The sequence below is a fragment of the Accipiter gentilis genome, chromosome 11 (genome assembly GCF_929443795.1).
Source record: "Accipiter gentilis chromosome 11, bAccGen1.1, whole genome shotgun sequence".
NCBI lineage: Eukaryota > Metazoa > Chordata > Aves > Accipitriformes > Accipitridae > Astur > Astur gentilis.
Genome location: NC_064890.1, coordinates 27,637,456 through 27,652,188, shown reverse-complemented (window position 1 = coordinate 27,652,188; position 14,733 = coordinate 27,637,456).

Genomic DNA, 14,733 nt, shown 5'->3' with positions numbered 1-14,733 from the left:
CGTCGCAGACAGTTGCACCCTAACCTGGTTCCGTCAGTATGACTTGGGTTAGGGGAAACACTATATTTAAGCACTTTTTTTTTTTTTTTTTAACCTGCATCATCCAGATAGACTGCATCAGACAGCAAGGAAGCAATTACTTGCATAATCATATCAGTAACGGTTTAATCCAAGCTTCCCACAGAAGGAGTCATTCAAGCAACTGGGCTTATTGAGCCAACGTGAGTTGCTCTAGTCCCTGCAATAGGAAATGTGTTGGAGGCAAGGAGAAGATAAAAAAGCTGAGAGAGCTGAAGTGCTCAGCTCTGATCTGGACTAGGTTAGAAACAGTTTTGTTCCACAGGAAAGTAGCAAGAGCATATCTGATCTCATAAACGCTAAACCCGCTTCTTGCAGGTTGATTTTTTTTCCAAATTTCAGTATGAATAAATAATCAAGTTACCTTCACAGAAACTGATGTAAAGAAATCTGAAGGGGAGTTATGCCATCCCACTCCCCAGCCCCCCAATAATCTTGTATTGTAACAGAATTTAGCGATAGCATTGAATATGGAACAATTACTCCTGTTTCTTAAGAGGTAGAGCTTGAAATACTGTTATCTGCACCAACACACTTATTCAAATCAAGAAGATTTTGTGTCACTGTTTTCTATGTAAGACTCTGAGGGTTTTTTGTGACTATGTCAATGTGTTTTCCACCTGGAGAAAGCAGTTTCAAACAACATAAGAACAAACTAATAGAAAGCACATTTTGAAGATCCTAGGATCCTGAAACTTATTGCACTGCTAATTAAATGTTTAGTCTGTGCTCTGTGTTTTTGTTAAATTTCTCTTTATTTAATCTCTCTCTACGTAAATCCTCATCATATAATTATAAATAGTGCAATTGGCTAGTCTCTAATTAGGAGAGGAAAACACTCAGTGATGCATGAACAACAGGTTAATGTAGAGCAGTCTGTAAATCGCTCTGCCCAGGGCTCTTCAGATTGTATTATACTCCTTAGGCAATGGCTTTAGAAAGCCTGTGTAACGTAAGGAAATCAAACCAGTGTATCATTACATGCATATTTGTAATTAATAAGAACAAAACAAACATTCACGGAGCAAATCAGTGATGTGCTGTTAAAACACCACATGCCTGAGGTTTAGAAGTTTTTTGCAATACTGAATATTTAGTGTGTAAAATGAATGTGCAAAAGAGCTGAAAACAGCAAAGAAACAAAAGATTTCTAACTTTAATATCTCCCATTGTGTTAAGACAAGATAATGTAAGTTGCATAATAATTCCTGGGGAATAGCTACTTCATTATCTCACCAACTAATTGAATCTTATCAAGGAAGAAATAATTGCATGTTAAAAGAAACCAGCAAAGGCTGCACATTAATGTTACATCTTAAATGAGTAAAATGCCTCATTTCACTTCTGCTCTCTGAAAGGCTAAAACGAGAACCCTAAGGTGTGGCCATAATTTGGGGTGGGAATGAATAAAACCCATTTACGTTTCGTTACTGGGATCCTGCTCCCAATAATCCCCGAGATGAGTTCATGTAGGAGTGGATTTTGTGCACCAACCTGGCAGCGCTTGAACCAGCTAGTGGGCTGTAGGCTTTGTTCCTTCTTTCAGGATTATGATTTTGGTTTGGGTTACTTTTGTTTAATTCTAGGCCGTTTGATAGGTATTATGCCCTCCATATGGTTTTTTTTTTTGCTAAGAATCCTCCCCTTTACAAATCAAGCAATTACTTTGGTACCTCAGTTTCCATTTCTGTAATAATTTTCTTCATTTTGAGATTTACCGCCAGAGCTGGGTATTGTTACCAAGGACTCAGTTCTTGTGCCTGGTGTACAGAGATGGGGCTTGTCCAGCCGGCTGGTGAAGCATCCAGTGAACTGAAAGCAGCTGGGGCAAATTACTTATGACCTTTGAAAAGAATGCTTGTTGGCCCTAATAATTCCTTACTTGGTTTTCCCCTCTGTCAGAGTTGTGATGGTGCCTTGTTTGCTATAACTGTTGATGTTTTCATCATTCATTTACCATGAGATTAATCCTTTTTTTTTTTGTCTTGATTTTAATGACGACTGGTGGTGATGAGTTCCACTAGTGTTTGTGGTGTCACTGACCCAGTTTTGAACCCTTCTTCTTCCTGTTTATATCTCTGCTGAGGCAAGCTGAGCAGAACTGAACACGGCATTCCAGAAAAGATTGATTTACACAATATTAGATTACTTTCAGTTGTATTTTCTACTCCATTCCTTCAATATTCTAACTTTGCTTTTAGGACCTCACATTGGATAGCAATGACTCCACTGACCTGCCCTCCATGGTGCCAAATGCTTTTTTCAGTGCTGATACAATTCATTTAATATTCAGGCACACTGTATGAATAGCTAAGTACCTTTCTTTCGATGTATATTGCATTTCACTTCTTAGCTTTTTCAAAATATTATATTACCTAATTTTAAAACACAAGCTTTGCTATATCATTTTGCTGTCTGAAAAAGGAAATTTGTTAACTGTTTCATCTCATGCCTTTTATCTGATTTCTGATTCAGGATAATACTTTTCCTCTTGCTTCAAACCATACGGATTATTTAATAGGGATTTCATTGGAGAATATGCGAATCCCCATGCTGATTATAAACAACAGGGTTTTTAGCCATTACTTCAGAGTCTGCACACAGGGAATTCTACTGTATTAGAAAGGTATAGGTTTTGTATGCACCAGCTTTTCCTCTATAGGGCGTTTATAATGCCAGTACTGAAACATATTACAGACATTCAGTATTTCGCAGCTTGAAATATTTTATTCAGTTCACCTGGCACTGAAGCAAAGCTTATCCCCAGATAATCTATTATGCTTTCTTTCAAATGTTTCCTACACCCCAGCCCTCCATATCATTGAAATACCACAGTAGCTGATTCTACTGTAAGTTCAACATTCATTTTAAATTCCTGGCACTACTCCCAGTGGAGCTATGTTAATTTGCAGCAGCTAAAAATATGGCCCAATAGTGCTGTTTTCCTGCATATCCCCTCCTCCCCAAACAAAACAAAGCATTTCAGTGCTTAGAGAACATATTTGTCATATATACAATGCTATTTAACAACACGTTGACAGAGAATAGTATGATATCTAGAATGCTGTGATGAGTGCCTTTAATCTGTTTCAATAACAGCTTACAATGCACTGAAATACCTGTTTGATTTTATATAAAGCATATTAATAACTACTTCCTGAACTAAATTTAATAGTGTTCCTTTACTCCTGGCTTTTTTCCCTCCTGCTTCAGAGGCAATAGCAGAAAGCGTCAGGTCTACCATCTCAGCATATCCTAATTATCAGTTTTCCAAAGTCAAAACAATGTTATAAACTGGAAAGTTTTGCCCACTGGAAATCACCTTGCCAGGAATGGTTCATCATTGTGGTAGGAGCAAAGCAGTATCCTAGTGTATTACAAAGAAAGGAAACCTGGGCCAGGAAGCAAAAGAAGGCCTCAGTTGCCCATTACCTGTCTCTACACAGGTCAGCCCTCAGCTCTGTGAATGCTCACTGTATTGAACAGATGCTGCCTGTGTGGGGGGCCTGCCTAGTCAGAGGATATGTGTTTAAGTCCCTTTGAATCTGTAGACAAGTATAAAACTCACAAGTAGAAATGAAAAATATTGATGAGAATCAGGAGGATAATTAAGACAATGAACTTCACAATTATAAGAAATATATATGCTTCTGTTTTTAAAAATAGGCAAGAAGAAGAAGAAGAAGAAATCTAATTATTCGGGAGAGTGACCTATTCCCAGTGTGGTCCATTCCTACTCATTAGTTAAACCTTTGTACATTCTTCCCATTGGTGGCCTTGTGATTTAAACAGATGACCGAGTTCCCTCCTGAACAGGACAGTCTTCTTGAATGGGGACTGAGGAAACGTCATGTCAATATGAAATAAGATCTTTCATGGACAAGATGAAGCAGTATTTAGCTTAAACGTATTGAATTTTGAAGTAGGGTGACTCTCTGTTAAATATGAGAAGGTGGACTATTAAGGAAAAATAACACAAATACAAAAAACTATACTCTGTGTGCATTGCTGACGCTTGACTCAAAATCATCCTGAAGTTCACTCTGCCTAGGTCTCGGTGGAGAGCACAGGATATTCCCAAAGCTGAATAAAAAGCAGAAGGCCTGAGTGCCTTTATATAAGAGTTTTGCATCAGAGAACAAAATGAATCATTCATCCTACATGGAGAGACAAGCAGAGGTAAACTCAGGTTTTCAGGCTAAGAACTTTAGGCATCTGTGTCATTAGAGGTAGAGGAGGAAAATGCCTCACAGGCTTCTGTGTTGGCGGTAAATCTTCTACATTAAAGGGGAGGAGAAGCTAATTCCTCAATTTCTGGCTGCAAAATCACTGCCTCAAGGACAATGTCATGTCTAAATCCTGCCCTTTGGTCAATCTGTGTAGCACAAAGGATTAGAAAGAGAGGTAGGTTTTAGCCTATGTAGCGTATGTGAAGAATAGCCTAAACCACAAGTTAGTAAAACAGACTAGAGAGGTACTCCAGCGAGCATTTGAATTAGGTTAGATCCTTGCTCACATTTTCTTCCTCATCACCCATCATGCACCTATTTCCTTTGGCTGTTTGGTTAAGTCAGTGCACTTTCTCACAGCGGTACTCTGCAGTCTTCACCTCATAAGAGATTTTGCCTGATTACTGGTAAGACCTGCAACATGGAGAACTGACATGCTAGACAAAACATCATTATTCTAAATCTGATCGATCATTGCAGGACAGTGCACAGCTATTTGTAAAACATGCTTTTTGACTTAGCAAGGCTCTGAAGTTCAGCAGTAGCATACTCCATGTACAATAAATTGCAACGTTCCTCGGACCTCTTGGACTTCCCCACAGCTTCGTGGGATAACTACTGTGTTTATTGGGCACTCTCTCCACGCTCTACTCACAGAAGTTGGTACTTCTGTTTGTATTCAGTGACTGTCCTTGCCCCGCTCACGAAGCAGTACTCCATCTTTTCCAGCAGACTTTTACAAAACTCTTCCCAACAAACTGAATTCTCTGTCCTTCATGAGCCTGAGTTTTCAGCTGCTCTTCTAGTTTCATCCACTTCCTCCGATCCTTGTACATGTTGGCTTGTGAAAGTGCCTTGCCTGATTTGTACACCTCTTCATGGTACCACAGGCAAAAATCTGCATTTTGATCACATCGTTTGACCACTTACTGGCTCTTTCATGTTCTGGAGAAGTTTAATCACTACGGCTTTTAAAGGGTCCCTCTCTTATTGTTGTTCGTTCTGCATTTCTTCTACACCAATATTTTTTTCTTTTGTCCTAAACTCATTTTCTTAAGTCATCCTGGTACAACTGCCCTCCCCCAGGAGTGTACAACAAAGCTCACAGGTTTCATCTTAAACTATTCTACAGTCCTCACAGTATATAAGGTCCTAACAGACTTTTAGCAAATCATTGTAAATATGTAAATACAGTGTGAAAATGTTCAGTTGTGTCTCTGATAGTATCAGAGATGATCTGAATGATATAAATAGTTGGGATATGGTGCTATTCCCTGGACTTTTGCTCACATATTTTCCTCCAGATTGCTGAAACCTGCATTCAAGTAAGGATTTAAACAACTAAGCTTTCTGCAGTGTGTATCATTACCTGAAAATATCTAAGCTACTTATTAGGGTAGGTTCAAAGATTCAACCCATCTGTCACTTTTATGCGGATAAGTCAAGAGGAAGCCAAAATTTGTTTCAAAAACTTTTACAAATGATGACAGGAGCAAAGACTCCTGAAAGTGCAGTGAGAGCCGATGGAGAGGTAAAAAGCTGATCTCCATTCAGGACTGCATATTAAGATATAAATGAAATAGTTTCACCTCATACTTAGTCCTAGATCCAGCACCCACAGTGTCTCCTGAAACCTCCTAGAAGAGTTTGTTCCAATGTTATTTGATGTTTTTGTCAATGAACCGTAGAACATCTGGTTCATATCCGTAGAACAAAGATGTCATCAAGATAGGTGAGGCAATAAATAATAAGATTAGGGACAACTTATTGATCACAATCCAGCAAAATGTACTCTAATACAGGCAATTGCTGTGTAGTGTATTTGGATGCAAAGAACACCAGCTGTGCTTACAGGGCGAGAGGCTCCTTGAAGTAGTCACTAGAAGAACCCAAGTGCCTCCTTGCTGGCCTGTTTCAATGTTGTGGCCATGGCATTTAGTAAGATGCTTGCACATGGATCAAGGGTAGTAGTAGAATAAGCTGGGAAGACACTTTGCCTCTGAACACAGCGTTGCTGGGACCATTACTAGAACCCTGTTTCTGACTCTTGACAGTCCCATTTGAGTAATGATGTGGGAAGTGCAGAGCGTACAAAGGGGTCCACGAATAATTCAGGTCACGAAAGACACAATTTACAATGTGGAGACTGAGGAGTACTACTGGATTTTTAAGATCTGATCCATGCACAAAGCTTTTGTTCACATAGTGGTGGGTTTTCCAGTCTTGCAGGCAAAGGCATTGGAATATCCAATAGCTGGAACTGAAGATAAAGGGGGGAAAAAACAACTTTGAACCCTAAAATGAGTGTACCTTCCTAGCTGTGAAGGTAGTTAAACATTGGATTAGCTTATCAGGAGGCTGTAAGTCCATCACAACCTTCGGTCTTCAAGAAATGATTATGTGTCTTCCTATAAAACGTGCTTTAATCCAGTTTCTGAGCCAAAGTCGGCAGACAGAGAAGGTCAGACCAACTCATTATACTGGTCCCTACTGGCCATCACCTCCATGAAAGAAATCTGAAGAGCAGAGCTGAGATTTAATTAATCACGTTTTTAAACTAAAAGCTTTTTATTCACGTTGAGTTTTGCTTCTTTCTTTTGTTCATGAGAGCGATTACCAATTCCATAGAGAAGAGTTTACAGTAAATACGAATAAGAGCTCAGCAATAATAGTTTAAAACTGAAGTATCATTTTACCATAAATATTTAGTGTGGAGCCTGTGGTGGAATTATGTCATTTGGAACAAGTAATGCCTATAATCCACTTACTTCCTTCATCTTTTGTTCCTTTTAGTATTAATTCAAATTTTAATAGTATTGGAAAAACACAGCTGCTTCTTGTTGGAAAGAGTTATTTTCTCTATATTTACAGGAATAATTGATTGAGTGAGATGAAATCTGTAAATCTGGGTTTTAAAAATGAAATTATATAGTGAACCATGTTTGTCCAAGCTGTTTCCAGGGGAGATGTGTCAATAACCCTTTTTCTCATCCTGTGGATGGTTTTGTTCCAAATGTGATTAAAAGGCTACTGTCAAGATTTAGACACGAGTATTAATCTTCATACAAATTGCTCAATTCCACTGCGGAAGTTTCCTACATTGTGTTCTGTGTGATCTGGAGCAGAACTTTTACTGATAGATGTTCATGCAGTGACTATCAAGGGATGTTCATGAACAAAATTAAAGCCTAAAACAAGAGAGGAAACACATGCATATATTTTTATACACCATAGTTATTTTTTTCAAAGAAATTATCTGATGACACACAGAAGTAATATCAGCAGGATTTTGGATAGTTATCTACATGTAGGTGGCAAACCATGAATCAGTTACATAATTCATACAAAACTTATGTATGCAAAATTCTCACACCCCCTGCAGAATATATGATGTTGGGAGATGTCACATATTACAGGGTGGGGGGGAAACAGCACAATATTTAAAGAGATTTTTAGAAATGCTACTGGAGCTACTTTTCATACCCTTCTCCTTATAAATTGAGATGATTTATCTGTAACAGTACTGCATAAAATATCTGAAAGCAACCAACCTTATGCCTTCTGAGTGCATTAACTTGAGACATAGGCAGACAACTAGCTATGGGTTCCATTGGCAGGCTGCAGATTTCTTGTACTCAAAAGGATAAAAATTCTGTTTCTGGGCCTGTATGTTGTGAGATATTACACTTTATTAATGGAAAAACTGTTATAATTTTATGTACAGAAAATCTGCTAAGATTATGATGTTTGCTGAGTATCTTTTTTATGTGTGTTTGTAGGGAAAAGCATTTGCTCTGGAAAGAGTTGTTATTAGCTAATACCAGAAACAAACTGAAATACGTGAGGCTATGTTTCATTCTCCTATTTGCTAAGGCTGCAATGTAAGCAGAGATGATTTACATTTACAGGTATGCCTCTTTGGAATGACACCATGGAAGACCCTTAAAATTATTCCCATACATAGACCTACCTACATCCACTCTAAACAGAACAAACTCAAAGAAGACGAATCTGTTTTGTGGCATCTACTGCAGTTTTACAACTTAGTTCCACTACACAGTGCAATGAAACGAAAACCTTTCAAAGAGATTCATTAAAGCATAACTGAGTGAAAATACTGACAATTCCAGCAAGGAGATGGATGTCTAAATGGTTAGGACATGGCCCAGGATATGGGACAAAGCTTCAAATCCAGATCTACATGCAGTGAGCAGAAGTTCTTTAACACAGATAATCTTGAAGCAATTTAAAGGCCTTGGCTGGGCACCTCCCAGTACTTCCTAGGGCCGGTACTTTGGTGACCATACTCCTAAAATGTTTCTCTTTCTCTCTCTCTTTTCTGTTTAAAATCGTGTTGATACATCTTTGCGAAACATTTGCATTTGATAAATTGTCATTTATTCAGAAATGTCTCAGCCAGTTCTAAACCAAATATGCTTCACAGACTCTACCAAAAGCAGTAAGGAAATTCCTCTACTCTGCATTAAATATCTCCCATCCATACTTAACTTACATACATGTGCTGTTCCAAGACCTGCACTAACATGAGTGATACTTGCCCAGGGGCATGAAGATTTTGCAGTGCCCATCCTCTCTGAAGACAGAACAGTTATTTCACCTCTTGTTCCAAAATGCAGGGAATGAAATTAATCAATGATTGTCAGAGAAAAAAGGAGGGGTTTGGAGACGAAAAATAAAACTTTCATTTCTATGATTTTTTTTTAACCACATCACAGAAATTTTTTAAAAGCATCTCATGTATAAGATATACAAATAATGATTGAAAACTATTTATATCCCAGCTTCCCCATCACAATGGAATGCTATATGAAAACACAGTGATCAATATTAATTAGTACAACCCCACTGCACACAAAAACATACAAAGCACAATAGCATTACGAAAAATGCATACAAAAAGCCTCTAGAGGCACTCCAAAGGCAAATTGAAAACCCTGTAAAATCCAAGCAGCTTTTGCCAGTCTAATTCAATAGATGAATTTGCTGCTTTGCACAGGTCCTGGAGGAATGTTCCAGAATGTGGACTTTTCTGGTGAGGGCACCTTTCCCTCCCATGACTCCCACATGTCTCGCTGTGCTGTAGGCAATTGCAGCAGCGATGCTGGGGATTTGGGAAACTGGTACAAGCAAAAGCAGCCCTGAGGCTACTGTGTTGAAACTGGAAAGTAGATCACCATACAGCTGGTCTAGGACCAAGCAGCACTGACATGGCTTACAGCCACCACTGCAAACTGTTCCTGAATTATACTTTTGCCCTTCAGGTACCAGAAGAGGATTTGGGCCATTAGCTCCTATTCTGAGATAATCAAGCTGGTTAATAGATAAACTTCCCACTGTCAGACATCAGAATTCTCAAAAATATTGTTTTATAATTAAAGAGACATTTGAAAGCAACAATTTCTACACCAACTATGTGCATGATCCCCTTCCCCTCAGACATTAAAAATGTTATTTTAAAGTACCTTTGCATATCCTTTAAAGCTATGAAAACTATCCGATAATAATATTAAATACTATCCAAAGAGCTAAACTGCAGTAAATACAACTCTTCCTAATATGGTAAGATCCCTCCACTTTAAGAAGCCTTCTTTGCATCTTTATGGTACTGTAACTCCCAGTGTTTGTCTAACAGCAAGTGTATTAGATCTGGTTAAATGCCACGAGTAAGGCTTCAGTGGAAAAGACAGCATAATCTCACAGTGCCTAAGGGATGAACAGCTTATGCCAGTGGGGTATCATTTTGCCCTTGAGCAGATCATTACATTCTTTCAGTGTCCTACATATGTATCGATGCATGGTTGTGTCTGTAAAATACCCTCTTTTAAACTTCAAACACTGCAAAAGCTACAACCACGTCATTTCTCCTTCAGGAGAGTCTGTCCATTGTGTTGTGTGTGCCAATGTGTAGATCCTGGACCACCATTTTCTCTGTTTTCTTTTGACTCCCATCTAACTTGAATATGAACATGCTGGCAGGGCTCAGTACTTTGTTATCCAATATCTATATGGAATCAATTCTGATGGATTTTTAACTGAAAGCTCCTCAGAAAAATTAGCAGCTGTGCACTGTCAATCTGGTAGGTGGTAGGTAGGTGCTGAATACTGTCCACTGTGGATCATGTATGGACTACAATGGACTATATTCTGATGGAGTACCGTAGAAATGAATGATATGCCACTCACCTTAGCCCACCTAAAAGTGGAGATCCAGTCTGAATTAATGATACAGTGTCCCTAAGAAATCACTGCAGAGAGACAGGCAGTTGCAGAGGCAGATTCAGATCACACTAAAACAGGTATCTGAGATAGATAGCTGAGAAGAACTGATGCCTGGAGGTACCTATATGCCATGACTGCGCATAGAGACGGCTGAAATGATTAGCCAGGACCAAGCATCTATCTTCCAGATGGTCTAACGTGGGTGAGATGAATCCAACCCTCGCCTTCTAATTCAGATGCTGAAATGATTAAAAGAGAAACACTTCAGCGCAACAAGCAGAGAGGTACCTCAGATGGCATCTTTAGCTCCTTCTCGTAACTCTGTAGGGTGCTGAGGAACTTGCATGATGGAGTGATCCTGACTGTTGTGCAAGGAGATGTGAAGGACTAACCCACAGGAAAGCCCTGGCACAGGCTGTGTCTGAACTGGCTCTTCTCTGATCTCTTGGGGGAATAGGTGCCAAACTAGGAATAAATTAGAGGATAGGAGGCAGCAATCACTCAGCCTGGTAGGATAAATATTTGGTCTGGAGAGAGCTCTATTATAAGCATTTCTCAACCTAAATAGTTTCCAATCCACCTTCTGTCTGTGGGTGGTGGCTCTAATGATACGACTGTGGTGGGGTTATTTTCTAGCTCCATTTTTAAGCTGGGCCACCGTGCAGATAGGAATGTAAGATGTGAAGGGGTTAAAAGAGCCTAAGTAAGAGGAATGCTGACTTAACCATGCTTAAGTTTCAGTCCCATTGGTTAAGACCCAATCCCATCCCTGCTCCCAGGAGTCCCCGTGCATTTTCTATTTAAGCCACTGGATGAAATACAGGCACAGAACTGGGAGCTTGGATCAGAACTGGTAGTCCTGGTGTCTAAGATCAGAAACAAAACAAAAGCCCTCTCAGACATTCTTTACACAGCTGGGAGGTATCAAAACCGACAATTCTATGACCATTATTACAGACCTGGTAAAATTCAAATAGAATTGATATACATATTTTTTCTTGTTGTTCTTTCGTGTTAAGGACTCACTTTTGGTCCAGTAGCTGGGCTGACGGTTGCTCTAATAATGACCAGTTTGTGAAACAGCAATATCAGGTGTTGTTTCCTGACCCTGTTAGACATGTATGTTTTTGGCATACAAATCCCTTCAGTAATCTGATAAGCACCCAGATTACTGGTAGTAAATATTTTCCAGTTGCATTTGCCTGAGTCTTCTCCCACCCCACCACTTGTCATCCCATCTTTCTTCCAGACCTGGCCCTGGGAGTGCACAAGGACTGTAACATCTGTTTCTGCAGAAAGCAGAAATAGAGCTGCTGACGTGAGAGCCCTGACGGTCTCCTCATCCTGTGCCATGGCCTTGTACACACGGCAAAGCAGAAATTTTCAGAAAGACTCTTTAGGATAACAGAGGAACCAGGAAAGGATTTTGCTTGAAGCAATGTCCTGGAACCTTTCAGAAAAGAACTCAACCCAGAAGCACACCATTATACATGACAACCTGTCAGATAAGTAAAATGACACAAAAGATACCAATGTAACAAAAGGCAATGGAATGAAAACAGAGTCCCGAGAAAATCAACAACCGGAGCTTAGAGCCCAACTCCTCTGGTGCCTTTGAACATCTCCCACAACCCCATTTAGCAGGGTGAGGAGGTGGCAGTTCAAGGAGCAATCCTAACTTTCTTCACCAGATTCCCCAAGAGAGCACTGTGGAGCACTAATGACAGTAAGATGGTGCTTTCAGTGGCACACTGTGAGGCTTGTGCTTTAGGGTGTTTGTTTTACACCTTCACCTTTACATTAAGGGACTTAAAGCACGCGAGGTCTTCAGGGCAAGATGCTATCTGAATGTGTGCTTTATCACGCCTATTGCTCTAGGGCCTTAAAGGTGATATAGGTCTCTAAAAACTACTGCACCATAAATCATCTTTACCATTTTCTTCCCACTGTGACCCTCGCCTTCCCCATGTAACAGATTATTATTAGTCTGTTATAAAGTACCTGACCATTTCAACCATTCATCTTCCTCTGAATTGCAGAGCTTGTACTCAGCCCACTGTGAACCAGCTCACCCAAGATAACGTGACCCATTTGAACCGATCTTGCTAAACATTAGAGATCCAGCCAAAGAACCAGCTCAGATGGAATTATATTCTCAAGACCTAAATACTATTCATTTTACTCCTTGCTAGCGGAACCAACAGAGACTTGCTCTGATTCTTTAGCCCTTTGAAAAGCTAATTTGTAGACTAAGCTCAGGTGACAGCAATATTTCTTTCAGACCTCATATCACCTTATTCAAAATAAGAAGTACACTTTGGTCTGAAGGATAGAGAAGGTTTCCAAGCACAGGGAGGAAACAACTGAAATGGAACAGTGGGCTTTTAAGTCACATTGTGCTTGAGCAGGATTATAATGCTCTCAGGGCTGTGTCCCGAATCCCTTCTTCAAACACTTCAGCATAATCAGCTTTCTAGGCCTTTCAGTTCCATGCCAAATGGCAATAATGCCAGCGCTGTCCACATGAGCTGAATCACCTCCAAATAAGACATAACAGTATTGTCATCACACGACTCCAATAACACTATGTGGCAATAAAGAAGTCAGGTTTCTCTATCCTGCATTGGAAGAGACTCTACCATTATTCTCCTGTTAGAAGCAGGGTTACCAAAGCCACGAGGTGAAAAAAACAAAAATGGAAAATAAGCTTTTCCTGTTGTCAAAGACCAACACCCCTGCCATGGGAGATCCTGATGTTTCTGGATACAGTGGTATTACCAGAAGATTACCATGTGGCATTAGGACACTCTGGAACCTACTGTTCTTGCCGGGTGGGTGCACAGGGAATGGACAGAGGCTTTATCCTGAAGACCTCAGTACAGAGATAACCTAGAAAGCTTCTCTGTGATCGCTTCCTCTGATGCGGTAATTGATTGTTGACACTTCCAGTCCCTCCAGGGCAATGTTAAACAGTTCAATGGACACCAGGGTGGTGTAAACTGAGCTGGTACATTTTCCCTGGAATATTCACAGGTAGCTAAGAGGCGAAGAGGTAAGAAACTGGTCTCTCAGCTATAACTGGGAAAAATTCTGGTCTTAAAACTTCACTGCCAGCTCACTCAGTTGGATGCTGGTCTTGTTTAGGAGGCAACTAAAAAATCAGTGACTTCTGGTGCTGCCTAGCTGAGGCTGGTGACCAGCATCCTGTGCTTGCCTGCTAGGCTGTTTTCCACTAATAGATTACACTTACAGGCCACAGACAGCAACGCTTCACGTAGCTAATTACCAGCTCTAAGTTGGCAGTCAGCTACTGAAATGGAGTAAAGATCAGCAGCCTGAACCTTGTCTCAGCTGTCACTGGGACTTTAGCCATGAACATTTCAGCTGCCAACAGACATGAATGATTCCATATGTACAGTAAATTTAGGGTGTCAAAGGTTCTGTCACACTTTAAAACAAGGGTATTACTGGCACTAGAGGCAATAATGGACCACCTGGGCCATCACCAATAATACCATGGCTACTCTGATAATTATCATGGGCATTGACAATTCGTTGTGAGATGGAAGCCCCCTTACATGGTGTGTGTTGGAGAGGTTTGGACTACAGAGCTCCATCTTTGCATCTTGGGCAAGCACAAGGAAAATATTTGGCTGCGACTATGAGGGCAGGCTTTCCGTAGCTTGCTAGTTATGGATGAAAAGCTGACGTGTAAACAGACATGTTCTGACCAAGCCTGAATTAGACCTCAGCCTCTTAAGTTGTAGAATTACACACACATACAGACTTCAGGAAATCAATACCGATCAATTCTCTCTCATCTTTTATTTAGATATCTATAAACTGAAGTTGTGCAGCCTACAGCTGTTTTTTAAGGAAAAAAAAAAGTCTTTGCAAAAATAGCAATTCATAGAAACTCAACTCTTCATAGGAACTTACCACTTATGGCATATTTCTTGCCAGAAAAAGTTTGTGTGGTTGGTTTTTTTTTTCCAAATCCAGAATGAAATTAATTTTCAAAATGAGGAAAACCACAGAATTTTCTCAATACTGTAGCAGTATTAGCCTTTTTGGGACAGGCTGGCAGCCTGGGATCAAGTCCCCCTTCTGCACAAAGCATGGGTCTTCAGCATTAGACTTTGCTGGGATGGTTTATTTTGCTTACACAAAGTAGCTTTCAATAGAT